Source organism: Calidris pugnax, unplaced genomic scaffold (assembly GCF_001431845.1).
Source record: "Calidris pugnax isolate Ruff unplaced genomic scaffold, ASM143184v1 scaffold31, whole genome shotgun sequence".
Classification (NCBI taxonomy): domain Eukaryota; kingdom Metazoa; phylum Chordata; class Aves; order Charadriiformes; family Scolopacidae; genus Calidris; species Calidris pugnax.
Genome location: NW_015090786.1, coordinates 7,109,284 through 7,134,997, shown reverse-complemented (window position 1 = coordinate 7,134,997; position 25,714 = coordinate 7,109,284). Strand labels below are relative to the sequence as shown.

The 25,714-nt window shown below is 43.7% G+C and overlaps 1 protein-coding gene across 4 annotated transcripts in view; it reads left to right on the top strand.

Moving 5' to 3' along the window:
- The window catches only part of PAK7 (p21 protein (Cdc42/Rac)-activated kinase 7), a 173,254-nt gene that overhangs the window by 87,881 nt on the left and 59,659 nt on the right, over positions 1–25,714 (top strand). For 3 of the 4 annotated variants that reach the window (XM_014966404.1, XM_014966403.1, XM_014966406.1), the window contains exon 2: positions 4,402–4,527. The gene's annotated coding sequence lies outside the window, so the exon portion shown is untranslated. Of the gene's footprint in view, positions 1–4,401; positions 4,528–15,781; positions 15,940–25,714 lie in introns of all 4 variants that reach the window. The other variant, XM_014966405.1, reaches the window with a different exon arrangement.

Below are 25,714 nucleotides of genomic sequence, written 5' to 3'. Positions count from 1 at the left end.
TAAGCAAAATGTCAGAATGCTTAAATAGTACATTTTTTCAACCAAATTCTGCCTTTTCCACAGAAGCCCCAGTTTACATCTGTTAAACTTGTCTCTACCTCGAGTTGACCCCAAAGGCAACAGACTTGCTGCATTTCTCATAGGCTTTGGAGGGTATTTGAGTTTGTGCTTTACAGAAAAGGCTGATTTTCTAGGGTGAAGAGGTAGGAAGGTTTTCACGAGAGCAAGGTGAGCACAAAGTAAATGCTCTGTGAGCTGTGCCTCTATCCCAGATTTTGAAGAACGCAGGAAAGAGTGACGGTAGATTAACTCGTCTCTCTGCTGCACACGTCCAACTCCTCTTTTCCAAAGAGCAAAACCTCTTCCTTATTTGAGCTTTATGTCACAGGGAACAAATGATCCAAGGGCAGAACCCCATGGCTGAACTGCAGTTGAGAGCAAAGCGTTAGTGAAAATGTTGCTTGTGCAGCTGTTAGTGGGGTGGCTGGTTGAGAGGCACCATCCAGGCCCTGGGATGTGCCGGCAGGGTTTGGGGAAGCGACATTACTGGGGGTTTTGTGTTGGAAACATGAAGTTTAGTGTGCTACTGGAAAGTGGTCCAGTGCCAAGGCAATGGCTGCAACCTAAGCCATTGGCTGCTCTAGAAAATCTCCAGGTGCTCCCATGTTTTATGCAGGAGCTTGAAATGATGCAGCCTAAAGCCAGGGAATATATATTACATCTTCCCAGCATGAGGGACAGAGGCCCCATAAGCATGTGTTGAGAGAGGCCTGCCTGCCAAAATAGTTTAGTGTTGCTACGATGGTTGCAGGTGGTGGTTGCCTTTTAAGTTCTTGCTCTCTCTTCTGACATTTTGAGGACAGTAGATGAAGGATGAGAAGTAGGAAAGGAAACAAATTAGAAAAATCCTGTATGTGGATGGATGTCTGTACGTGCGTTCGGGTGGCTCGATGGAAAGAGCCCCATCCTACTGGAAGTCAAGGAGTCAAGGAGGGTTTGGCAATGAATAAAAGTACTTGTTGCCAATAGCTCTCTTGCCAAAACTGGGTATTGATGATAGGGCTCAGCTTAAAGCAGATGGTGTAATACATACCCTAAAGACCCCTCTGGGGAAACATGCAAAACCACGTGTCTTGTATACTACAGAGGATTTATTCTTAGGGATGAGACTGAAGAAACCTTCACTTGGATGGAGGTGAGAGTCAAATCCTGGTCCTGTGAAGCAAGAGAAATGCTTCACTGAGGCAAGGCTTTTATAAGGGACACAAGCATGTCCCTTGTTTTTCATTATATTAGGGATACGATACTGAAATCAATGAAAATGCAACATCCATCCCACATCTGTGCTTTCCTTACCCGGTCTCTTTGAGGACCAGCTCTTAGCACTCCCAGGGTTCACAGGGAGAGTAAGTAGGGCTTTTTCGAGTACTTAGGAAGTACAAGACATGAGATAAATAATTTAAACACTGATGCAGAGCATTGCCAGCTGAAAAGTGACTTACAATGTGGATTTTTTTCTTCTTTTTGAGGAGAGAAGCATGAAATGTGCCACCAATCAGCAGGGCTGCTTCTTTCCAAGAGAAAGGTTTGCTATAAGGAACACAGGCTAAAGCCAGGGCTTCTTTCTTCTTGGGCAATCCAGTCTGACTTTGGAACATCACCAGTGCAACAGACTCCTGGGATTGCGTGTAGCATGAGAAGCCCAATACCCCTATGGATCACATATTTTGTAAACTTCTGCTTGAAGAAGCATTTTGACTTTTTCCTCAACATCTGGTAGGACTTGGTCTGCAGTATTTTGTTGTTGCATTTTTTTTGTGCAACAACCTGTTGCTGCTACTTGTGAGAGACATTTAACTGAGGGTTAAAGGGCTTCTGGGTGTTTTTGTTCCATTACTTTTGCCATTTTTATTCTAACACACATCTCTTTTCCTATTTACTTTGCTCTTTGATATCTCTCTCTTACTGATGCAACAGCATCTTTCTCTTCTATTTCCAATTCTGTGTAAGAAAGAAAAACAGTCAACTGTCCTGATTTAGCTAGAGATTAAACTGCAACTATTTTTTTTCATGGACTTAATGGGAAAATTGGTGATAATTACCAACTAATGCTTTTTAAAGTCTTTTTTTTAAATGGGTGAAAGACTGTCAAGCTGTCAATCAAGACGAAGATTGGATAATGCACCATTCCTCTGACAAGTTCCCTCTATTATATTAGGCATATGCTTCGCTCTGTAAATTTGAGCTACTCAGAATTTGCCCTTAATGTTTACTTTTTCCATCCTTTCTCATTATTACTTAAAGAGTACTAGTATACCTGTACACCGTAGTGAAATAGGTGGAATAATCTTTGAAGAAAGTAACCTTAAGGTGTGATTAGCTTTCAAATGGACCCGTTGGAGTGGGTCCAGAGGAGAGCCACAAAGATGATGAGGTCTGGAGCACCTCTCCTATGAGGACAGGTTGAGAGAGTTGGGGTTATTCAGCCTGGAGAAGAGAAAGTTCCGGGGAAACCTTATAGCAGCCTTCCAGTATCTGAAGGGGCCTACAAGAAAGCTGGAGATGGATGTTTTACAAGAGCGCATAGCGGTAGGATGAGGGGTAATGGCTTCAAACTGGAAGAGGGTGGATTTAGATTAGATATTGAGAAGAGATTTTTCACTATAAGGGTGGTGAGTCCTGGTTGCCTATAGAAGCTGCGGATACCCCATCCCTGGAGGTGTTCAAGGCCAGGTTGGACAGGGCTTTGAGCAACCTGGTCTAGTGGGAGGTGTCCCTGCCCATGGCAGGGGGTTGGAATTTGATGCTCTTTAAGGTCCCTTCCAGCTGAAACCATTCTATGATTCTAATATTGTGCTATTCCTTAACATTTTTCCATTCTTCACTCTGTGACTTGGTGATGCACCCACCTGCCCTTTCTGAAGCCAGTAACCAGCCTTCAGTCAGGTTCTAAAATATCCAGACTCTGTCTTTATAATGAGCATTTTAAAGCCAGACAAGCATGAAACTCCAAGTTGCAGTGAACATTTGTGGTCCTTATGGACCGTTTCTCAAGACTTTTATTTATTTTTAAAACAAATTTGGAAAGCATATTGGAGATTCTCTTACAGTCCCCTGATTCTAGAGCCATAGGTTTTTCAGAGAAATGTTAAACCAGCAAAATTTATAATAAAAGCAGATACTGGGCCATGCTGAGTAGTGTCTCTCCACAGTACTGGCTGCTCTTTTTGTGGTTCTGTGTTTAAAGCACCATGAAACAGGCACTGCTGGTATCACACGTAAAGCACCACAAATGTACACAGCTGCTGCACAGCAGATCATCCTGCCTTCCCAGACCATTCCCCTACCTCCAATGGTATTTGCAGGTTTAAAACCATCACTTTACATTCAACCAAGAAGATCTGGTGTTAGCATGTCTGTAGTGGGATCTGCTGCTCAGGCTGGGCAGAAGAAGGAAAACCACTCCGGCAGCGTTCCCATCCTGCTGGGAGAGGAAATACCAGTGCCAGCACTGTGAAATGTCCAAATGTGGTGTTGATGTTGATGTCACTAACACTAAAAATTGCCATGATGTCATAGCAAAGCATTACAATCACCGTGACAAATGATGAGAAAAATAAGAATATAGAAATAATGGTCTCCCTTGGCCCACAGATAAATCAAAGGTTAGCTCTTGATCTCCCATTGCTCACTAGCCTGGAACGTAAATCCAAGGGTTTATCATTAAGCTTAACGGGTCATAAAATCTGGGCTATTTTGGAGGTAGTTGCAGAGATTTGCAGCCCAGGCAGAGAGAGGGCTCTAAGCTGCTGGGTCTTGTGTAACTAGTTAAATAGCAAGCTTCTAATAATACTATAAAGCTATCAAATGTAATAACTAATGCAGTCAGGCAAGTGTTCAGAGAGGGGAGCCTCGCTGATGACAAGCTTGATGATAATGACCATGAGGCCCTGGTTTAGAAAGACCTTTTAAGAACAAGTTTAAGTTCCCTTTGCTGTAGTTGGAGTCAGGTATGTGGGTCCGGTTTGGTTCAGGCGTAGCGGTTCTCTTCCTCTGCCCAGCAATGCTTCCCCCCGTGGGCCCGAGAGAGCCAGCAGCAAAAACCAGAGACGCAGAGGCGACCGACAGCTTGCTTGCTTTGTCATTGCAGTTTGAATATTTATGACAGTGCTTCACAGCATGCTAGTAAATGCATGATAACATATTATGTAATAGTAATAAAATTTTAGAAGTAGGAGACTTCACTACTGCCCTTTGCTAGTAAATCTTTGCTAACATCCATAGCGAAGCCGTGTAAAGGCCATGCCTCTTTTTTTTTTCCCCGTGTGAAATGGGAATTAGCTGTTAACTCACATTTGGAATCGCATGTTTTTTTAAAATTGCTCTCCATCTCTTGTTCAGGTTGGATTCCTGTAGAAGTTGATGGCTCTGAATTTGGGAGTGAGCAGCAGATCTTTGGTGTGTGCAGGAGAACGGATGGGGAGCAGCTCCCTTGGTGAGCGAGCCTGGAAGGAGAGGATTTGGACTGTGAGTCTTTCAAGTTTTTGCATTAATAATTCAAAGTAGGTTTGTGGGGTTTTTTTAAAGCAATGTAGAATATTGTTTACCATTTGTACTGCACTGCTCCAGATTCTTGGGAAATTATGTGCAAAGTCAGTTGTGCCTAGACTGAAGATGTCTGAGTTAGACTAAAATTTGGGTTGGGTGGCATAGATTCTGGGGGAATTTACTGGAAAATGCTGATAATGTAGAGTTGACTTTGGGATGAGTAAGAAGGTAGCTCATCGAAGGAGGAACCCATGTAGGAAACCTTATATGTCTGGCAGCTGCCAGGGCCCCTGTTGTCATGATTTGGATGACATGCCATGGCAGGACGGGGCAGAGCCCTCCCCTGAGTTGGGCAGCCAGTGATTGGTGCTGCCTACAGCTAATGCTGACCAGGAGAGGTCCACAGCTTGGTCAGCTGAGCCTTCCAGTACCTAAAGGGGGCCTACAAGAGAGATGGGGAGGGATTCTTGATCAGGGAGTGTAGTGATAGGACGAGGGGTAATGGTTTAAAGTGAAAGAGGGAAGATTTAGATTAGATATTAGGAAGAAATTCCCTACTGTGAGGGTGGTGAGACACTGGAACAGGTTGCCCAGGGAAGCTGTGGATGCACCATCCCTGGAGGTGTTCAGGGCCAGGCTAGATGGGACTTTGAGCAACTTGGTATAGTGGGAGGTGTCCCTGCCCGTGGCAGGGGGGTTGGAACTGGGTGATCTTTAAGGTCCCTTCCAACCCAAACCATTCTATGAGTCTGTGCTGGTTTTCCGATTGTACAGTCCCAGATTTCAGTCCAAGAACTAACCAGGTTCCTTGAGCTATTTTAGCATGAATAGTCAAATTGAATTAAATTTGACTTCCGCACTTAAACAGAGGTGTGTACATCAGTGCCTTAATGAATCAAGGAGAGATTCGTCCCACTCCCTCAGCTCTTGAAGACAGACGTTGGGAACTTGTGGTTAGTTATATTACAAAATTGTAGAAAAAAAAAAATTAAAGAAAAAGTAAGTTACAGATGATTTGTACTTGGCATAAGAGCACTATTATCTGTCATGATGGCTTTCCTAGCAGTACTGTATGTGCTGGGGTTCTGTGCCAATAAAACCCAGCCTCGGAAGCACATTGTGTGAATGGGTGAGAAAACAAGCCTGAAGCATGAACGATAAGCCAGAGCGTAGCGGGCTCTAAGGATGGGTGGGATGTGGGATGCAGGGAGAAGTGCAGGGGTTGGGGCTATGCAGGACTTGGGTAAATGCTTTGTGCAGTCACGGAGAGATTAAGCGTACAGCAGGTACCAGATGATTTATCTGATGTACACACATGTGTGTTTACAAGAAACAATTGCTCAATGATCAAGACTGTTATCTTAGTCTTTACCAAAGATGTTGTAAGGATGCCAAGTGGGAAAGTGAGACCTGCCAAAAACAAGAAGTAACAGTAGAAGTTGCTGACTTTTAATTTTGCGGCTTTGTTTATACAGGCAGCTCTAATTATGTATGCTGTTTCATACACAAGATTGAGCATGGCACAGCAGTTATTTCTTCATTTATTCTCTCGGTACCCACTGGTGAAAACTCCCAGCACCGTGACTGAGTGAGGCAGGAATCCCTAGACCCATAGAGCAGCGCAGGTCTTGTGGGACGAGACACTCAGCCAGCTGGGCTCATGGGTCTGTTAGCTCCCACAGTTCAATCCTTCCCTGATTTCATGCGTCTGGGGGCTGTCCTGGAAGATCTGGTGAGGCTTTAGTTTGGTACAGCTGGAAAAGCAGAAGCTGTAGTGGGGCTTGTCCTTTGGGGATGGGGTGCCTTGTGTTACCTGGTTTTATGACCCCAGTTCTCTGCCTGGTAAAGGTTTGGTTTTGGTGCAGTAATTCTGCAAACACTTTTCTTGAATTTCAGGAGGCCCCCAGACTCCTGCCTTTTGCAGTAGCGTGGAATCGGGGCCTGAAAATCTCCTTGTGCACTTGAGAAAGGTGGTGGGATGGAGGTACCGTGCTTTTGAGTTTGATCCATGAGATGAGTGGTGTTGCAAGATGCGTCTGGGTTTCAGCCTGTTCTTATATTGTATCTGGCAGTTCCAAAATTCCCCGAACTTTGCTCTTTCACTCTTAGATTTCTCTTTTCTAAGAAAGCATTGACTGTTTCTGAATTTTGATGCTTTATATAGGCTCCTTTTCCTCCTCCTCTCACCGCTTGCTGCCTCTTCTCCTCCGCCCCAGTTACTAAAATCTCCTCTCCTGGATGCGTCATCTTTGTCAGCCGTGCTCTCATCGCCTGCGGGCCGAAAGCAGAGCAGAGCACGCTCGAGGAAGAAGAAACAACCCTGAGCACCCCTTAAAGTTTTCAAGTGGCTGGAAGTTGTTTGTCGACCCAAGGCAGCTCACGGGAGTCTCTTCTGCTTTTCACTCCCTCCATCCTTCATCTGGCAGGGCTCGGCCCCTGGGCTCGGCAGGGGCTCTGCTCTCACACCAGAGAGGCTTTGCATTTCCAGATAAAAGGGACCACCGAGTACCCCAGGGTGGAAATACCAACTGCAAAATTCCTGCAGTCAGGGTGGTAGGTGCCTTCAGGAATATGGGGAGCCGTTTGATAGGGAGAAAAGAAACAGGAGAGCAAGGAATTTTGGAAAAATAGGTAAAACGGAGAGGAAAAACGCATGATGGCGGAGCAGAGCTGAACCGGCTGGTGAGAAATAGCCATTTTTATTCCTTCAGTAATCGAGTCATGGCTTTCAGGGGCATTATGAATAGCTCTTAGGTGGAGAAAGTTTGCAGGTGGGGGATTGACTGAGCCTGACTCTCTCCATGGGCTTTCTCAGGGCACGGCCAGACAAAGCTCCCAGCGACCTGCCCTGGTCCTGCTGTGAACGGGAGGCACAGGGACCCTTCCAGCAGGGGTGAATCTGTGACGTTGCTTGGTGTTTGGAGAGAGGATGAAAACAAACAGAAATATTTGGGTCAGTGCCAAATAGAAGTATTAGGATTGACATGGCAAATTTGTTTTAATGTAATCTGGGTTTAATCACTGGTGTTGACTGTGCTGACGGCTTCTGGGTCCAACAAGGAGGTTGATCTAGATAAATGTATTTATTTTCTTGCTTTTCATTTCCCATGAATGTACATACTGGTATAGCTTAAAAGCGCATAGCAAGGAAGAAACAAAGGAGAGAGGACAAATTAAGTGACTGCTGCCACATTAATTATTCCATCACATTTCAACTCATATTTTTAAACCTACAACTTTGAATGGGGACGTTCAAAATTATCTTTGCAGTGACCATCTTTCCATCTAATTTAAAGTCATTCAACTTTACAAGAAGCAATTATGCTCCACACTAACAAATGAAAAGACATGGCAACATCAGAAAAACTGATTATTCAAGCAGTCTTTCTTACATAAAATAGCTAACTAATCTCCTGGCTTCAGTCCTTGAGTGCTCTTGCAAATACCCTCCTGAAAGATAACTTCATTCTCGGTATGCTGCCAGCCTGCTTCTCATCCCTGATTGCTCTCTAAGTTGTCGGAGGAATGGTTTGGGGGTTCAGAAATTATTTTCTCTTTTGTCTCTGTGGCTCTTCTTGCATTCACTGCTGGTTTTATCTTCCTCTTCTTCTGTGATCAAAGAAAGTGAGGGCACACAGGGAATGAGAATTGTGTCCTGCTTTGAAAAATAAGGAGATTCCTAGACTTGCTGTTCTTCTGGCTTCTCTGACCATTGTCCTTGAGGCCAGCTAATCTGAGGTTCAGGACGCATGTAAATATTGATGGATGTTGTTGGCAGAGAGACGGGTCCATTTGCAGGTTGCTTGGTTTATTGGCATAGAGATACTTGATGTGTCCTGGTCCAAAACCTGTGAAAGGAGGGGAGGGAAGCTGCCAAAACATAGGAACTCTCTAAAAAACCCCAACAACTCGATTCTCAGTTTTTAGATTTTCATTTTAGGTTCTGCAAGTTGCTGTAACTAGCATAGTGTTGCACTTGAAATCTTGTTATAAGCAAAAGGAAACACATCTTACTTGCAAAGTCAAGAATCTATTGTTACTGTAATTGAAATCTTAACCCTCTAATGAAATGGTTATTATTAGTCCAACTCTACTTATTACAGAAAAAGAAAAGGAAAATTAAAAATTGTGCTACAGAAGAAGCCTCAAGTTAATGTTGCTAAACACATATTTTCTAACATCTGTGCCTTTCTCTGCTCACTCTTCTACTGCCCCTTGGGAAAAAGTGGGGTGGCAAAGGGGTAAGTTTTTGGTTTTCTTTTTTCTTCTTTCTTGGGTCCCCTGCAGGCATGTCTGGCTTTCTGTACTGTACATCAAAGTCTGCCCCCAAATTGAAATGCAACCAGCAGAAGCAGAGGTTCAATTCAAATTCAGCTAGACTGACCAATTTTTGCAGGTGGAAATAGCTGTCTTGTAAGGGCTTTTATCCCCCTTTAGCCTTTCTGACCCTTCTGTAAATTCCAAAAGCCTCTTCTCCAATAAAGCATTTCTGCTTCTAGTCCTGACTGCTCTTAATATTAAAAATAAATAAATAAAAAATACAGTGAGTCATTGGTTTCCTGTGCTGCCTCCAGGAGGAGCATGATGCTGATGGTGGCATTTAGTCTTCCTTGCTGGAAGAAGCAGGAGGTGGAGATTGGTGGTATCTTCGCTGGACTCTAGGATACGCTTGGGATAATAAATATATTTATGTTTTCCAGCATATTTTTAGATGATCTTCCTTAAAGCCTGCATTCCCATGTTATATCCATGTTTAGTGTATGCAGAGCGTCTTAAACATATTGGATACTTGTTTCCTGTTCTCTTTGCTACCCCAAAACCTGATTTTGCCAAGGTCTGCATTTCTTTGGCTGTTAGTGATATATATATGGGAGCTTATAGTGTGTTGCCTAGGGGGGGTCCAGTACCATCCTGTGCCTCCTCTCTTACCTTCCCGCATCCGCACCCTGCTGTGTGGCATCCTGAGCCCCTGCTTGGGAGTCCCCTGCTGTATCATACCATGCTGCTATTCCTGATCGTGCCGGCATCATCAATATTTCATTCTCCACAGAATACCTGCTTGTTACTACTCTCTGTACAAGCATTATGGTTATGTACAAAGAGGAGCCACCTAGTCAATAGAAAAATTGCTGGTGCAGCTAAACAAGCTGCAGCAAAGCCCCAGGCAGACGCAGCCAGAGCCTGACCCTCGTCAGAGTCGGTGCTTCACTGCCTACTGACTCATCAGATTATTTGTTGGTTTAGTTCCCCTTCTCTGTCTCATAACAGTTCTTGACTTTATATTTTCATCTTAATTATTGCAGAACATTAGGTTGATGTTTATAGGGAGCTATTCATAAGGCTTCCAAGATGTCTTTCCTCATCCTAAAGTTAATTGAGAGCCTGTTGCTGTGCCCACAAAGTGAAGCTTGCTGTCCCTGCCCTGTAAGTTGGTTTGTGTTTCTCAGTATTGAATTTAATTTGCCATTTTAAAGTATTTTTGACTGAGAGGCAGTCACTTCTGATGTCAGAAACTTCAGTCTGTACAGCCACAGGCCGTCGAGGTGATTGGCCAGCCAACATGGAAATAATTGGGATTTTCCATCCATATTGTCTGTGAAGAGGCAGAGGATCAGATCGTGGCCGTGCTGACATGTCGCTGCCATGCTGCCTGGCACTGGGCAGAGGATTGCGACTCACTGGGGTTACGCTGATACCATCAGCTCACTTACATCTCTGGTGTTGAGCTTTCTTTGACATCCAGCACTGTCCTTGCTCTGTCAATCCTGAATAATCTGTACCATATTGTGAGTCTTTTCCCTAAAAATTTGTGCAGTAGCTACTTATCCATAGCCTGTTGTAGCAATAAGCTGCTTTCAACGTTCCTGATCACCATTTAGGTTTTGGATGATCTACGATTTGTCTAAAAATAGGAATCTATGTGACTTTTGTCTGCTTTACTATTTTTATATATTCTTCTTCAGTGGGATTTCCTAAGGTCTGTTTGTCTCTTTTTTTACAAATGTTACCAATTTCTGTTCTTCTTTGAAATTACAAAATTTTATAGCAATCACTCATAGAGGAAACGTTACCCTGCGATGTGCTTTTCAGTCTTCCCTCATTTCTGCTCTTAACACTTCCCCTAATTGTTTGAATTTTCCAAGCCAGAAGCTTGACACCGTTTTGCTTAGGGGACAGTACCCTTCCTCAGCAAGGCTTCATCTGCTCCGGGAGCCTGCTTGAGTCCCCACTGCTTTGGATTTCTTCTTGTTCATCCATGTTGTGAGCATTTTGGAGGATTTTACCATGGTGTTTCAGCCACAAACACAAAAAACCCATCCCAAATCTCACACCGACCTTAAATTCTGCTTGAAGGCTCCTCTCCCTCATTAAACTGTTGATACCTGGATGGACCACTGCTTCTGAGTCCCTCCACAGCATTTCCCAAATGCATCCAAAGGATTGCAGAACATTGTCCCAGATTAAGGTTTTGGTTTTCTGAGGCTCATCTGTTCAGGATATGTTTAAGCAAATGGGGTATTCATAATTCTAGATAAAATTAAGGGAGTGGTTTCACATTTTGAATGCGAACATTTAAAACAGATGCAGCCTGCTGGGAAGCATCACATTAAATTGCATGACTTCTTAAAAGAAAAGAACATCCATTTTACTCCAGTCCACAATATGAAAGATTAGGAGTTAAGAGACGTTTTTCACCCACTTTGAAAGTAAATGTATTTTAAATTTAATTCTTCGGTGCAGCTGCTGCTTTCTCTCCTTGGAAAGCCTTTCTTATGCTTTGAGTGATGTAAAGATGTGGGCTGTGTGCTAATCCAGTTTAAGATGCCAAATTTCCTTTCCATTCATGAGAGGTTTTCCCATCACCACCTTCTAGATAAATGTAGGACTGTCTTTTATTTCAACACACCACCAGTTTGGGGAGGTCTGTTGGAGATTCACCATCTTAGAATTCCTGCTGCAGGGAAAAGTATGAATGTGAAGGTTTCATTTTATTTTTTAATAGATGTATCAATGTAAAATGGTGTGGAATCAGGGATTTTTTTGGTGTGTTTTTTTTCCCCTCCAATATAAATATCTAGTAGCACCTACATTTAAAAAAATAAGCCAAAAGAAACTAGGACCTGTGAAGGAGGCTTATGGCACTGATAGTGGTAGTGATGGGGCAGCCAGGAGCTGTGGTGGGGTGCTCCTCTTAGCTGCTTGTCATGGATGGATATTTGTTTTAGTTACTGCTACAGCTACTACTTATTTGAGGCTGGAAAATCATCCTGCAGAATGGGTTAATCTGAAGATGCTGGTAAGTTAGGTATACCAAAATTCTAGGGAGTCTAGTGTTGCCTGAGCTTTGTTACCATCCATTGACCACAGGAGGAATTGCTGAGGGCGAACACAAGAGCGAGTATCAGCACTGAAAGACTTTAGCTGGAACAGGCACAGGATTTTGCTGCCTTATCACCTCTGTTGTCCTGATCTGATCTACCCCAGGGACTTCCCTCTCCCAAATCTTGCTGCTTTAATTTGAGAAAAGTGCCTTTTTGAGGGAAAACCTCATCGTTTTCTATTCCTCTTCTCTTCCTTCATGAGAGTATATTTTGTAGATTGAGCCTGCTGATCTTGAGCTCATTAATGCTGTCGTACCATTCTGGATACATCAGCCGTGCCCAGGATACGCAATCTGAAGCCATTATTCTCTATTCTCTAGAAGCAATCTGCCTTTTTTAAATTATTATTATTATTATTATATAGCAAGCACTGCAGTCTGAGCGCTTTTCCAATAGTAACTTGTATTTAGTGACTTACTGAGGTTTATCCAAGTCACAGATTCCCAGCGGATGTTCTGAGCTTGTTTCTTATTTAAAAACATCATCTAAATTCAAATCAGGAATTAACACAGTTCTGCAAATGACATTCACCCTTCTGCAGAAGGACCAGCGTTAATCCTATGCACTGCGGCAACGGCACTTCAAGCCTTGTTTGAGGGCTTTAGTGGGGCTTAAATGAGCCTTAGGCAAAGCATGGACCTCTGCAATAGTTAGGTAGGGCTAACACAGCCTGCTTTGGGCACCAAGCTTAAGCGTGTGTCAGAGGGGCTGTATAAGGATGTGGGTTCACTGTATAGCCAGGGGAGAAGACAAGGTGCTCCACAAAAAACCTTCCTCCTGGGTTGCTTGGTACTGGAGTTAGTAGCTGTAGACAAAATATTCATATAATCCTGTTCCTAAGGCATTGCCCCTGCTGGAATCCCTGCCTTTGCTGGGAGAGGGGTCACATTCCTGTTTCACAGCTGTAAGGGAACCCATGTGGTGGTGGCAGAAACAGCGGGATCTTTAGGCTGGTACTTTCAACTTCTGTTGAAATTCAGGTCAGATTGATCTGGTTCCTCTAAGGCTTTCTGCAAATTCCCACCTTAACGTATTTGTAGTGCTGGGAGGTATGGTTTAGTGATGGTGATGCTTCTTGTTTGTTGTGTGGGTGTCTATTTTTGTCAAAGTTAGGTTGACGGTTGGACAAGATGATCTTTGAGGTCCCTTCCAACCTAGAAGATGATTCTGTGATAATGGGGTTTTTGCCTCTTTACTGGCTGTCATCAGCAGTACATGTTATTTGTGTTGCTGGAGTTCCCACAAACCCTGTTGCGCTGAGCTCAGCGAGCAGGTTGGGAGAGCATCCATCCATCTCCTCTGTGCCCCTCTAGGGCAGAGCGTGCCCTTGGCATAGAAATAGCGAAGCGGGGCTCAGAACAGAAGAGGAAGCTGATATACTTGCTTCTCTAACGCTTTGCTGCTTGGAAAAATACAAACCCAAAGCAGATGTGTCATTAAATCATTTTGAGTCATTGCAAACATTGCAGGAGTTCAGTACAAGCATCCATAGCTTCAAGCCACCTCTGCAAAGTGCTCTGTATCCCTGTCATAAAATTTGGATGAACTACAGTGGGTAAGCTGTTTTACTGTTACCTGATAGCCGCCTACCTTTTACAGTTGAGATTTACTGAGGAAGGATAGAAATACATTTCAGTGCATTGTGAGAGCTCACCAGAAAACTGATGTGATTTCTCGGTCCTCGTAAAGCTGCTGCCCAACATGGGAAAATTTCTTCCTTTAATTCAGAGACCAGGCAGAGGAAGCTGTCTAGTAAAGTATGTGATTATTTAATCACCAGTTAGTTAGTGATAATGAGCAAGTATTTTGCAAAATGAGCTCTTATAATGAATCTCTAAACAGGAATCCTGGTGCTGTACTGCTGGAATGGAGTGCAAAGTGTAGCCCTGCCGTTCTTAAGAAAGTCTCACCAGATCAGTGTTCAGTCTTGGCCAGGCACTGGTGGCAAACCTGCTGGCCAAATTACTGCGCAACACGTGTACCGAGGTCAGGGGGAGGATGTAGCTCCAAGGGTTTCCTAACTCATAATTGTTATTTCTCATGCTTCACTGGGCTTTTCCAGCATGGATATGTTCTCCTTTAATTGTTGGACTTCTGAGAACAGCTTGACAGAAGAGCAGCCAAACAGTCTTGTTTTTCTTTGTTAGCTATTTTTATTTTTACCTGGATCATTACTTATCAAAGAGCACTGCTATCGCTGGAAATAAACATGTTTAAACATTAATAAGTAGCATAAGAGATGCTCTTTTTGGTGCTCTGTGGGAAAACATTGGCTGATTCTTGGAGGAGAAAAAGGTAGTGCAAATGTTTTTACCTCGAGTGTTTTAATGTCCCTCAATAATTACTTTGCAAGTGGGAAGGCAAAGAAGGGAAATAGCTGCAATCGACTGTCTGTAACGTTGCCTCAATGAAAGCCCAACTGAGTCAACAGCAGCAAAGAGAGGTTTGCCAGTGTGCACCAGAAGCCTGGTGCCATCCAAAGCAGTGCCCTGGACCTCTCCCACAGTGGTTAGCATTGCATTGAGACAACTAAGAGGACAAATTTATTGTAATTTCAATGACTTTGAAAGACTCAAACCAGAACATAAGGTTGCTACCCATATTTCCAAATTTCTTAGAAACTGACGTTTGAAAGGAAGATTTATTCCATTTTTATATGGCTGAGCATGTTACAGTACATACTGTGCTGCTCCCTACCCATGCGAGATGCTGGGTGCATCACGTAGCTTCAGAAAGTGAATCCAGAAGTGACTGTTGAATCATTCTTGTCCTTGCTCTGGCATTTCGTGAGCGCTCTGTTTCCACCCGCTCGCCTCAGCACAGGGCGCCTTAAATGTTTGCTGCTCTATTTGATAGCCTGTTCAAGAGTTTAATGATTCATAGTATAAAAATACTTTCCTTCTTGGCTTTTCCTTGCCTTCAGCTTCCAGCTGGTGATTCCTTTTATTCCTTATTGCAGAGATAACAAAGCCCTTTTTTTTGCACTGTATTTTCCTTTGTGAAGGGGGTTTTATGCTATAATCAAGTTACCTCTCAGTCTTCTTTAGACAAGCTGAACAGATTGAACTCCCAAGTTTCTTATTATAAGATGTTTTTCTCCCATTCAGTAATTTTTACGGCTGTCTCCCGTATCCTATCCAGTTTTTCAACACCTTCTTGCCAAGATTGACCCCAAAGCTGTTCCAGGATCCATCTCATCAACTGCGACGTATTGGGGATAAAATTGCTTCAGAGCTTGCGTGTGTTGCTTTTCCATTTTATTTGGACGTGACTTAAGTGGAATATCCCTTGGAATATGGGGAGGTTGTGCTCTGGTTTCCTGAATGTTTTTACAGGGTCGTTTTGTTACTGGCTGCTGCAGCTGGCTCTGCAGGCACCTCTGCAGTCCTTGTGGTCCCCAGTGGCTTTCTCTTTTCATTGTTTTCTCAGCGATTAAAAAACAGAAAAAAAGTTTGACAGCCTAGAGCTGTTCCTGGAGAAAGATGGGTTACTAACTTAATAAACCCAGGTATTCCTTACGCCTTCTTATTTGCTGGTTTTCTGGTTTGGCAGCTAAGCTAAAGTTCAATTAAGTGTCTCTAACCTTGCTGCAGGGAAAGCTGGGGGACCATTTGTTATTTTAAATCGCTTTACTTTTCAATTGTCAAATTCAATTAAGGGAGAGTTTATACTTTCATTGGAAGAGGACAGCAGCTATAGAAAGCCCAACCCTTGAGCCGTTCCAGGATCTGATGAGGGATTTTGTTCTTTGAGCGCAGAGTCATCTTCAGAGGTTTGGCAGTAACTGCAAATAGGTATTTGCTTATCTTAACATATGGGGAGTCATACGTGCGTGTTTTACTGCTTCGCAGGCAAGCTGCAACCGTGGAGGACAGAGCTCAGCATCTTCTACCCGAGCAGTGCTGGAAACTGACTTTTAGCCACTTTGCAGAAACTGTAGTTGCCACAGCCTGCGCCTTGCCCCAAAGCCATTGAAAGCAAAAGCGACGTTTCCAGGGAACCCAAACACGTATGTGGGGGCATGGGGGTTGGGTTTGTTCATTTGTTTTAATTTCACTGCATCCCAGAAACAACACTTCTTTCCTTCAAAATCTCATTTGTGGTTATTTTCCTGTCTGTGGGAGGGGAAAAAAGGGCTTATTGTGCATTCGTATATCAAAGGATACCATACCTAAAGATTGTGGGGTGCTCAAGTCCCTGGGACTTGGGTCCCATAAAAGTATGAGATGGGCGTTGTCATGGGCTTCGTCAGTCATTGGTGCAAAACTAGGTAACAAGTGTTGCTTGAATTCATCTGAAGCCATTTCCTAACCAGAGACTGGGGCATTTGTGTTGAGCTGCTGCATGTCCTGTGCCAGGCTTCACAGAAGGAGACTTCTTGCATAAAATACTGTTCTCAGCCTGTCAGGATTTTCTTCTATGTGACGTGGTTAGGTTTCTTTACAGCCCTTTGCAGTAAACTTTGAGCTTTTCAGTAGTCTCAGAGTAGATGCTCTTTCTTTTCTTGCTGTCTCATCCCCTCTCCCCCTCCTGCTAATGGTAAGGAGTATTTTTTAGTATCATTTCACATAAATCTGGGAGGCTGAGTGACTTAGAAGCCAGCTGGGAGGATGAATGTGTCATCACTGGAGTAAAACATAGATTTGGGGAGTTTTCGTGTTGTTTTTTTTCCCCTGTGTTGCCATTTCTGGTGGGCCAGCAGATGGAACTGCCCACAAGGCTGTATTTATGCCTGCAAAACCAGCTGCTGCAAAATGCTGGGGCGAGGGTTTCGTGGACTCCTGTACATTGGAGGAGCTTGTTATTATAATAATAATGCCCCTCTGGCTTAGCAGTATTCTCCAGATTGGTATTTTTTCTTGAAGTTGTGTATAACTCCCACTTAGTTAATTTAGGGCAAAGTAAGTGTGTAAGGTACAGCTGCAAGTTTGTATTTGTTTCTCTGAAAAAGCAAAAAAGATCAGAGCAATTTGGGGGTGAAGTGTGATTTCTAAGATGCTGTCTCACTATAAGACATCTGGTGGCATCCACTGGCATTTGAGGAATTAAAGGATGTTCCCCACTTGTGTGGATGTGATGCCATACCCTGGATTCCCCATAAAAGCACAACTGTGGTCATTAAGGTGAGTGGCAGTAGCCCTTTAGGCAACTGTCACTGGTCCTGAGAGTCTTCGAAAGGCAACAGCCAAAAAACACAGCGATGAGAGCACCATAAACTGAGAAACAGCCAGGATAACTTTAAAATGTTTTGATATTTAGGATAGAGAAATGCAAAATAGCAGCACCAATGGGTACACTGTGCGAGCAGAAAAAGAAAAATAGGATGATAATAATAATAATTTAAAAAATAATTATTTTTTGAAGCCAAGCAAGGCAGCAGCAGGCAGAGTGAGGCCAAAGGCAAGTGTTTGTGAGCAGCCTGCTCCACAGACTTCGCAGCCACTGGCAGCTCCTGAGCCAGTGGCCAAGCGGGTGGTGGTTGCTGTGCAGTGATTCTGTAAATCCTGTGCGTGCTGGGAAACCCTTTGGAAATGAATATTTAATACAGAAATAAAATGATTATATGTACACGTAAATGCTGTATTTATCTCCCTGCTGCCCTATAAATGGCTGATAGCTATCAGCCCAGGAGGGCTATAATAATTATGGCTTCACTGACTTGGCTAATAAAAAATCAATTCCACTGAGACAATCCTATGGTTGCCTTGGTGGGGTGTGCTGGAAGCATTATCCCTGTTTTAACTGTGCACCTGCAAGGAAAAGGGAGTTGCTTGGAGTCCAGCTTTTCCTAAAAGCAGAAACTTCTGAAAGTAGTGGTTTTTCTGAAGCCCTCTCTTCCTTGGCAGCCCGCAAACACACAGCACTCGTGAGGAGCAGCCGCTTTCCCTGGCACCTACCAGACATTTTCCCAGCTGAACATCTTTGGTTTGGTTTTGGTTTCAGGTTTGTTTTGTTTGGTTTGGTTTTCTTCCCAGAAGTAAACTCCAAGCCAGAAACATTTTGCAGAATTTGCGTTGTTTCTTTCAATATTTCACAAGAAAGGTTTTCTCTCTGTGCGAGTATGAGGGAGATGGGTAGAAACCAAGACTCACCAAGAGTGAGCCGGCGTGCATTACTTGTGGGTGTATAGGCCCATCCCATGGGGGAGCTGATACTGGGGCTGGTAATGACTGAGGTCTTCAGTAAATGCTTTTATATCAACTTTCTCTACTAGGCAGAGTTGTGTTGTCTTGTTTCCTAAGGGCAATATATAATTTATTCACTAATAGACTATCCTATTTAGACAAATTAGACCTTTTTAACACCATTCTTATTAATTAGTTTTGACTGCACTGCGTTAATTACAGCAGGGTTAGGGACATCATAATTGTAGAGAATTGTTCCCTAATTTGGGGAAAACAGACAACACTCGGCACCCAGCTTCCTACATGGATTTGTTATCTATTTATTTAAACATGGTACTTAAACCATTAACATAATCTTGGGGTGGCTGTAATTATGTGAATAACCGGGTGCGAAGGAGTCATAACACAGTACAAAAAATAGCAGCAGGGAGTGTAAACGTTTTTTTTATAGACAAAATAAAAGCAGAAGGGGAGGTGGAGATGGGATGGGATGCCAATGCTGCTGCATCCCAGGGCTGCTGTGGATGGTTATTGTGGTTTGCATCAAATACAGGCAGGGACCAGGCGTTGGCATTGTCAAGCATAGTGCGGTGGTCCCTGTCCTCCCAGTGGAAATTTGGGGTTTATTGCCTGTTTAAAGTGGCTGGGAAATCATTGAAGGCTTTGAGCAAGACCTGCCAAGGTTCATCAGGCACTGCCTCTGGGATGCATCTCCCGGGTTGTGGTTCTGGTCCACAGCAGGAGCAGCCTTCCTGCCCAGCAAGATCTTCTGTTTAACTTCATTTAATTTCGCTGCTGTCATTTCCTTCCCTCCATGCTGTGAAGAAGAAGAGAGTGGAGAGCCTTCTCTCAGTCCCCTGCTGAAGCTGAGAAGACCCAGAACTGTTGGAGAGATAATGAGCCCTCCCAGTACACCTGATACTGAGCCTGGTGGAAGGGACTCTGCTGCCCACGTGCACGTGGATTGGGGTAAACAATGCACATCAGCATTTCCCAGACCTTGTCTGTATTATGCTATGTTTTGAAATCTCTCTGGTTCTCTGAAATCAATACCTCGACAGTGCTGCAAGGACGCATGATGCAGGCAGGGTAACAGAGCACCTTCTTCTTTACTGCAGAAATCTGGGATCTTGGCATCTCCAAATGCTGAGGGTGTTTTTGAGCCCTCACTCAACCCAGACCTTCTTGGCTACAGAGTCACTTAAAAAAAAAATTTTAAAAGACTTTTTCCACCATTGGCCAGGCTTTAAACTTGCTCGATTTGGAGCAGGTGAGTTGCTGGTATCTCCACCAGCCCAGGCCATCACCTTACCCCACAGCTTACATTGTACAGTATTTTTGTTCCCGTGAAAGCTGTCTGCAGGATACATAATACAAAGGGTTTATTTGTTGCTGCCCAAAGGGAGGCAGTGATCCCCTTACCGCCCTGCGCGTCTTGAAACCGTCTTAATATACCGTATCATGGCGCTTTAGAAAGTCAAATCTCTTTTTAGCCCGACTTCCTAAGGAGGCTTATGTGATCATGCTCCGTTTATATCTTCATCCCACCCTTCGAGAACTTTTGAACCCGTGGGCCCAGATCAGCCAAGTTTATCAGCTGAAGGTGATGATGGTAGTAAGGCTGCAAGGTTTTTTTGGACCTGGGCAAAGCAATGACACCGAAGAAAAGTGCTTCTCTGCCAGCTCACAGCCAGTCTGATGTGAAGCCCACGGGAGAGGCTTATGGACACCCAACCACACGCCGGCCATGGGAGCTGCTGGTTTTGCAGAGCCCTGTCAGGGCCAGCTCCACTGCAGGTCCTGCTGCAGAGGTGCCCTGGCAGCGTTGGAGCTCTCAGGACTCCCCATTCCTGCTTTCATGGACCTCGACCACGCAAGAGGCCTTTTGGCTAGAAACAGCAAGCTATGAGTAGTGGAGGAGACATCATGACAGCGAACAGGCTTTCTGCAATGTTACAAAAATTGGCAGCGTTTGGAAGAAACAGAGCAAAACTTGCCTTCTGATTTTTGCATTGGAAGCATATAGGGAGATTGTGAGGGTCACAGTAATGTGGGTTTTTTTCAAAGCTCTGTGTCTTGGAACGAAGTGATGGAGAATCTCAGATTTCTGGTTTTCACAATAACTTTCCCGCTCTTCCAACACCAGAGGGAATGTTGAATGAAGCCGAGTCCACAGGTTGGGGCACAAGAAACGTGATTAAAGCTGCCTCTAGTCATGCGTGGGTGTGTATACATACCTGCCTATGCATTCATGTGCATACATGTGTGTATGTGTATATGCATACACGGGCACAAGCTGGGCAATACTGTGTATTTCAAGGCATTCTAATGGCAGAGGGAGATGCATTATTTTTGTGCTTGAGAATACAGTGATAGGGGAAAAAAACTCCTGTGAAATCTCATCCTGGGGGGCAGGCCAGTAAGCTTGGGGTACCCTGACAACTGAACTAGACCTTGTTGAGATCCTAAACCTGTGAGCTCGTTCAAAAGGCTTTGAGCCTTTTTCTTGCAGACATATGAAGGATTCCCTGCGGTCTCACCTGACCCGAGTAAAACAAAAACACACTGGGTTGTATCTCACAGGCAAAAATCTTGAGTAAACTCAACTCTCTTCAGCAACAACCTCAATAAACTAAATCCTTCTTGGGAAGCAAAAGATAATCGTGGGAAGAGGCTCAATATCCCCCTGCTGTGCATCTGTCAGTCAGCCACCCACAGAGAGGGTGGAAAGCAGCTCTGCGGCTGTGACCCCGTGGGGAGGGACGGGGGACCAGATGGGCAAGGGATTACATCCGCGATGGCAAGAGTGTGTGTGTTCCTGCTTCAGTTTACTCTCGGGGCCACATCCAGCCTCTGCCCCACGTTTGAGGCATGCACAGATATTTAGAGAGGCGGTTGTGCTGCGGGCTGCTGAGGATGCTAAATCTGTTTTTACTCAAAAAATTATTGCGTTTGAGGCTGGAAGGTGGAACTGAAAATGGTTATCCACTAATCATAAATAGCTTTTTTTTTTCTTTTTCCTGAAGTTTTATTCTTAAATTTATACCTGTGTCTTTCAGTTTCGATGTGAGTAAGCTCTGTTTCTGTTTCACATCAGTGTTTGATGTGACAAAGATTGATGTCAGTATGTAATTGTAAAGGTGGTACAGAAAAGAATGCCAATTAAACTTTGATAAGTGGGGCTAAAACTTTATGTTGCTAATTTCTAGGACACGGCTCTGAGCCCACTGTAAACACAATATTTTCTGGCAATTTAAGTCACTGCTTTTCTCGGGAAGAATTAAAATATCCTAAAAGAGAAGGCATATAACGCCAGCAAAAAGGCAGCTTGAATGGGCTTCAGGGCAGTGAAGCTGGTGAGGGTTCTGGAGAATAAGTCTTATGAGGAGAGGGGTTGTTCAGCCTGGAGAAAAGGAAGCTGAGGGGAGACCTTATTGCTCTCTACAACTCCCTGAAAGGAGGGTGTAGAGAGGCGGCGGTCGGTCTCCTCTCCCAAATCACAGGTGATAGGACAAAAGGAAACAGCATCAAGCTGCACCAGGGACAGTTCAGATTGGATATTAGGAAAATTTTTTACACTGGAAGGGTTATTAAGCATGGAATGGGCTTCCTAGGGAGGTGGTTGAGGCACCATCCCTGGAGGTATTTAGAAGACGGGTAGAAATAGTGCTTAGAGGTATGGTTTAGTGATGTTTTTTTGTCAGTTAGGTTGATGGTTGGACTAGATGATCTTAAAGGTCCCTTCCAACATAGACAATTCTGTGATTCTAAAACTCTCAAGTTCTTTTTACTCTCCTCCTTTACTCCATTATTTTTAGCCTCTTGTATCTTTTGGGATCTTTGAGCTAAGTGCTGAGGTTCCTTCCATGTGCTTCTCCAACACTTTTTCACCTCTCTCTTTATGATGACCTCTCGTTGCTGTAGTCATTAGTGATATGTTGCATGGCTCGTCCGAATGTCATTTAGGAGGAAGACCGCAGGAAAGGTTCTCCAGCAAATTCTTTATCATCTTTTTTTTTTTGCTGTTTATTATGTGCACATCATACTGTATCCTTGGCTTCCCAAGTATTTTCTTCCTTGCTGTATGAATTTTTATTTTCAGCCTTTACTCTTCAATCTTCATGAAACTAATTAAAAAATAAAAATTTCCAAAGTTAGATGTTTTTCTGCTTGGAAAATCTTTGAAGCTTGAATTTCCACTTCCTTGCTGTTTTCCTGCTGTTTTCCTCGTAGCCTTTTGCTTGGATGGACGTGGGTCTTCAAGTACTCTGGTTTCCTATCGGCATGTATTCCAGACTTCAGTACTTTAATCACTGTATTATTGACTCTGGGACCTTTTCGACTGGCTGTCTCATTCTTGTCATGTGGTTTATTATTTTTGGCCTATTAACTCTGATAGGTGGTTAAATTTAATTATTTGAAGTAGGACTTGATTATTTAGCCTTAATTAAACCACTCTGGGTCTCCATTCTTCAAACCTATTGAAAAAGAATTACAATATTCCCTTTTTGGTATAACCTACATTAGGAGTATTGGCTAAACTTTTAAAAACTGAGTAAGAGAGGTAGATCTCATTGTTTTCTTGAGGTGAATGTTGTTAACGCCTGATGTTCAAGTTTAATGGTGGAGATGTGCCCCATTTTAAACACTCTGCATTGCTTTGCCATAATAAAAGCTTGTAAATAGGATTACTTTACTTTTTTTCTGCTTTACTTGTTTTGTTTTGTTTTTAGGAAAAGCCTTCCCGGCTATGAATTCATGAGTCTGCTTATGTCTCATTCAAATTGTCTCACACCAAGTATGTGAGACCTTTTCCACAAGTGTGGTATAAATCACAAACTAGGTAGTATGGGCTGTCTAAAACGATATTTTAAAATTACAGTCAATCTTATTTTAACCAGGGGCTTCAGAGCTGACTGTTAATCAGTTTTGACTCGGACATATTTAATTAAGCATAAAATATAATGTTATCCTGGATTTATTTTGAAAGAATGATACAGTTAGGATAGTTAGATTTTCATCTGTTTTTTTATTTAATTTATGTACCTTCTTATCTAGCATACTGTAGACAGTTCTTACGAGATACTTCAACTTTTTGCTATAATTTAATTGCTTTAAGTGAATGATACATTTTTATGGGGTGGAATGTAAACAAATTAATCTACCTTGATGAAATAATCTTGATGAAAGAATTAACCTATGGGTAAAACTACACGGCTTGGGCAGTTGGGGCTATTTGGCTCAGGATGATAACTCTGTTGGCAGTGTCTGATTTCCCTCCTCGGTGAGATAGCAAACGGCTGCGTCCCGTCCCAGGTGATCATGCTGGTTTTATGTTGGTGTTGGGGTGTCTGCTAGAGAGCTGCAGACGTCCATGTGCAGCACAGATACGCTCTTCCTAAAGTAGCACATCACTTCTAAGAAAACGTGAAAGCAATGTAAAATGCATGACCGGTTGGTTTGCCAGTTGAATAAGAAATGGTGTCTAGAGGCCATGAATTATGCGCTAAGTCATTTCTAATATTCATTTTATTGGTGCTTTTTAAAGTGGCTCTAGCAGTGGCATTTTGAAAATGTTCAAAATAGTCAGAACCTACGGCAAAGAGCAGCTCCAAAAAGACGATTACCTTCCTGAGAAAACCTATGGCAAATTAAGCCCCTTTTTGCCTCAGAGAAGAAAATCAGACCTTAGTCCTGTGAGCTTTGATAGTTGCGTCGCACTGAACACAGGGATAGTCTCATTAACCCTTGCAAGACCAAAAAGCAGGAATAAAGTTGTGCTTGTGTGTGTGTAGGATCAAGGCTTAACCCCTGATCAGGGGGTTCAGCCTCACACCTGATCTGTGCCTCCTAGTTTGGGTTTTCCCAGGGAAACGCTCACATGAGAAGAGGTGGACTCAAAGTCTGAAGTCAAAGCCAGGCTCCTGAGGTGATGTAGACAAATCATTCCATCATGTGGTCAAATGGGGTTTGTACCACTCGTTTTTCCCCTGCTCTGCCATGTCTCTGTAGGCAGTGAGCCCTCTGGGGTAGGCACTGCATCGTAGGTGCAGCAGATGCAGCTCTCGCCCGGTAGCCGTACCTATGGTCTTTATAACAACAGGGATGAGTTTGGCTCTTTGACATCAATTAAGCTAAGTTCAGACAAAGCCCTTCAGAAGAGTTAAATCAGCATAATTCCTTGGCGGAGCTGGGGCCACGACATCTGGTTTAGAAATGTGTTTTAAACAAATCCCCTGTGATGCAAGCATGTAACCATGTAAAAGGTATTCTATGATTCTGGGCCAGATTTTGCAGCTACTTAAGCTTCAGTGGTGTGCAAAGCCTCGTGTCGACCTAAGATCTTTTCCCTGCCTGCACAGGTGATGTTTTTACCATGAGTTTTTCCTCTGTGTGGAAATATCACCACTCATTGAATGTATTGTTGCAGTTGAGGGACTGAGTCATCTGTGTAACTCTCTGAGGCAGGATGCCAGAGTGTAAGTCTCATCCTGTGGGGTACAGAAGGCTTCTGGTACCCAGCAGCGGTGGCGGGTGCTGGAGGATGGGTCTCGAGCCTTGTGTTGGCCAATGGCATAGGGCCTGTTGCGTTTAGATCCTGCCAGAAATATTTCTCCTTTCTGTTGGCTTTGGCAGCTATGAAGCATGCTTCACGGTTCCTGGGTCTGAGATCCTGAGCTGCAAATTTGGGAAGGATGGACAGCTTTCTTGGCAGAGAAGAAAAGAAAAATCTGAGTTGTACTGCTGGCTGACCCAGGTCCCAGCCTCAGTCTGTGTGCACATCTCAATGTTTTGAGGAGACCCTGGGAGACACCAATATCAGAACATTTAGAGATGGTGGTGAGACTCCTCCTGAAAATCCTCTGTTAAATCCCTGCTTTGAGTAAGACCTTGAAGAGATCTGGACCTGCTTCTCCCACCCCAGCTGAGCTGTGTAACTGCATAGCCTTTTGGCATAGGAGCAGTGTTGTCAGTTCTTCCTCCTCTGCAGCTGTTTCATAAGCAGTGCCTGCACTTCTGAGGAAGAAGGCAGCTGAATCTGTGCGCTGAATTCAGCCCAAGTCCATAAGTAACTTCAGATCCTCCAAAACATTAGACAAATACACAGTGTCCATTTTTAAAAGAACACATATTTCAGTTTTCATCTGACTCGTGGCTGATGTTTCTGTTGGTCTCTCTTGACATCTCTTCCATAACTTTGTTTTTTATCATTATGAGTAGGACGAGTGCTTTGCCTTCCCAGCTGGGTTGAGTGATTGCTCTTGTAGGAGATGCTTCTTCAGCCTGCAGTAGCCACGAGCACTGGCACGCAGAGGTCCCATGAGTCTGTCATGGGATGAGACCTCCTGGTCAGCTCAGCCCCGAGGTGGGTCTATGCTCAGCCTTCCCTTTGTGAGCTCCCCTAGGACCCTAGTTATGTGTTTCTCCTCCTTCTCCAGCTCTCTCCTTGCTTGCAGCATCCCCTCCTGTAAATCCCAGAGCAGTCACTGATCGCTGGGTGTCTACTGCCGTAGGTGGCATTCTTGTATTGAAGGGGAAAATATTTAGCAGCAAGTAAAACATTTGCTGGTGGAAAGCTACAGCATCTGCAATCCTTGGTGGTGTTCATGTTAGCAATTTCAATATCTTTGCCATAATAACAGTAATTTAAACAGGTAC